At 37.7% G+C, this 2,443-nt stretch overlaps 1 non-coding gene across 1 annotated transcript; it reads right to left on the bottom strand.

The window, feature by feature from the left end:
• Positions 1 to 1,413: 1,413 nt before the first annotated feature.
• On the bottom strand, positions 1,414 to 1,520 carry LOC127676608 (U6 spliceosomal RNA). Its single transcript, XR_007976063.1, has one exon. It is a non-coding gene; the product is annotated as a U6 spliceosomal RNA (small nuclear RNA).
• Positions 1,521 to 2,443: the final 923 nt, after the last annotated feature.

Genomic DNA, 2,443 nt, shown 5'->3' with positions numbered 1-2,443 from the left:
CTCTAGCTTTTGTTACGTTGACTGAAAACTATCTGACCACTCCTGACCACTTTGTTTTGTTTTGCTTTGTTTTTGTTTTTCTTTTGAGACAGGGTTTCTCTGTGTAGCCCTGGCTGTTCTGGAACTCCTCTGTAGACCAGGCTGGCCTTGCACTCAGAAATCCACCTGCCTCTGTCTCCCAAGTGCTGGGACTAAAGGCATGTGCCACCACTGCCCCCCCTGACCTTTCTTTTTTTCAGAGAAAATGATAAATTTTAATTTTTGACATAAAAACATTAACAAATTAAATGAAAGAGGTTTGACAGACATCTTCTGATAAAATTGAAAATTTACCTGGAAAATATTTCTGATAAATTTGAAGAAATATCTAGAAAAACATGTTAAAATTGAAGATTATCATGGAAAATTATTCAGATAAAATTGTAGGCTTAAAAACATTTCTAAATTAATTGAAAGGGGAATTTCAAACATTTTCTGATGAAATTGCAGATTTACATGGACTATATTTCTGATAAAATGAAGAAATATATAGAAAAAATGTTAAAATAGAAGATTTTCATGGAAAATAATACAGTTAAATTGGAAGACATAAAAATATTTCTAAAATAAGTGAAAGACTAATTATAAACCTTTTCTGATAAATTGAAGATTTACATGGAAATATTGCTGATAAAATGGAAGAAATATATAGAAAACATGCCAAATTGATGATTGTCATAGAATCTATTACATTTTGTGGTAGTATTAGAAATTTACATGGAAAATATTTTGAATAGAATTGAAGAAATATATAAAAACCATGTCAAAATTGAGAAATTTCATGGAAAATAATACCCTAAATTGGTTGACATAAATTACATTTCTAAATTAATTGAAAAATGAACTATAAACCTTTTCCCATAAAATTGAAGATTTACATGGAAAATGATTCCATTAAAATTGAAAAACTATATAGCAAAAAGTGTTAAAATTGAAGATTTCAAGGAAAATTATTCAGAAAATTATTTAATTTTATCAGAAATATTTTCCATGTAAATTCTCAACTTTATCAGAAAATATTCATAATTCCACTTTCAATTAATTTAGTAATGCTTTGATGCCTAACATTTTATCTGTATAATTTTCCAGGACAATCTTCAATTTTAACATGATTTTCTTATATTTCATCAACTCCATTAGCAATATTTTCCATGTAAATTTTCAATTTTTATCACAAAATGTTTCTACTTCCTTTTTCAATTAATTTAGGATTTTTATTAGATATATTCTTTATTTACATTTCAAATAATTTCCCCTTTTCTGGTCCTCCCCACCCCTGAAAGTCTCATAAGCCATCTCCCCTCCCCCTGTTCCCCAATCAACCCCCTCCTGCTTCCCTGTCCTGGTATTCCCCTATACTGCTGCATTGAGCCTAAAACTATGGAACACTTCACGAATTTGCGTGTCATCCTTGCACGGGGGCCATGCTAATCTTCTCTCTATCGTTCCAATTTTAGTATATGTGCTGCCGAAGCGAGTGCCCTCTTGACCTTTTGATGAGCCTTCAGGTGGGCTCTTCAAACCCACCCCTCACAGATATTCTAGTCTCATGTTTCTTTCTTCCAGGTTTCCTGTAGAGTCTGTGGCAGGTTAAAGATGACTACAGATATCTGGATACTTTAGTCATAGAAATGGTTTCTCTTTACCCTTCTCTCCAGCCAGCTCTGACTGCTGGAGTACAAGGCTGTGGTGTGTAAGGGCTGTGGTCCTCATTGTTAAGAGCGGGGCAGTGGTGATGCACACCTGTAATCCCAGCACTCTGGGAGGCAGAGGCAAGCAGATTTCTGAGTTCGAGGCCAGCCTGGTCTACAGAGTGAGTTCCAGGACAGCCAGGGCTATACAGAGAAACCCTGTCTTGGAAGAAAACCAAATCCAAAAAAATCAAAAAACCCAAACCCAAACTCAAAATAAACAAACAAACAAACAACAAAAAAACCCCAAGAGGTCTGGATGTCTTTGCTTACCATCTCCTGGAACTTTTGATCTTAAAGCCCTCAGTCACTTGTGGAATCTCTGAGGCCCCTGCTAGGGAGACACATGGAGAGGCCTCCAGACACCGCGGAGAGAAGGAGGGGTCCCGCTGAGCAGCCAGCTGTCTAGATCTCTCAAGGGCTAGCATGTCGCTGAAGCTGTCTGGGACCCTTCAGGCCAGCGCCATCTGGATGTCATAGCCTCAATGGACATCATGTGGAGCAGAATAATGACCCAGATGGCTCCTGCTTGAGTCCCCGACACTCACATTTCTGAGATATGATAAAAACTCCCTGTGCTGCACGGGATGCTGTCACATGTTTGTCATCTGCCAGCCCCTTCCCACCGGCTTTCGAGTGCGTCAGAAATTTCTCCACCGTGAACTTCCTACCTCCATGACATGGCTCATCCTGCCAGCTGCAGAAGATCAGAC

The sequence above is a fragment of the Apodemus sylvaticus genome, chromosome 1 (assembly GCF_947179515.1).
Source record: "Apodemus sylvaticus chromosome 1, mApoSyl1.1, whole genome shotgun sequence".
Lineage (NCBI taxonomy): Eukaryota > Metazoa > Chordata > Mammalia > Rodentia > Muridae > Apodemus > Apodemus sylvaticus.
Note: the sequence above shows the minus strand (reverse complement) of the source record. Positions and strands in the feature narration are given on the sequence as shown.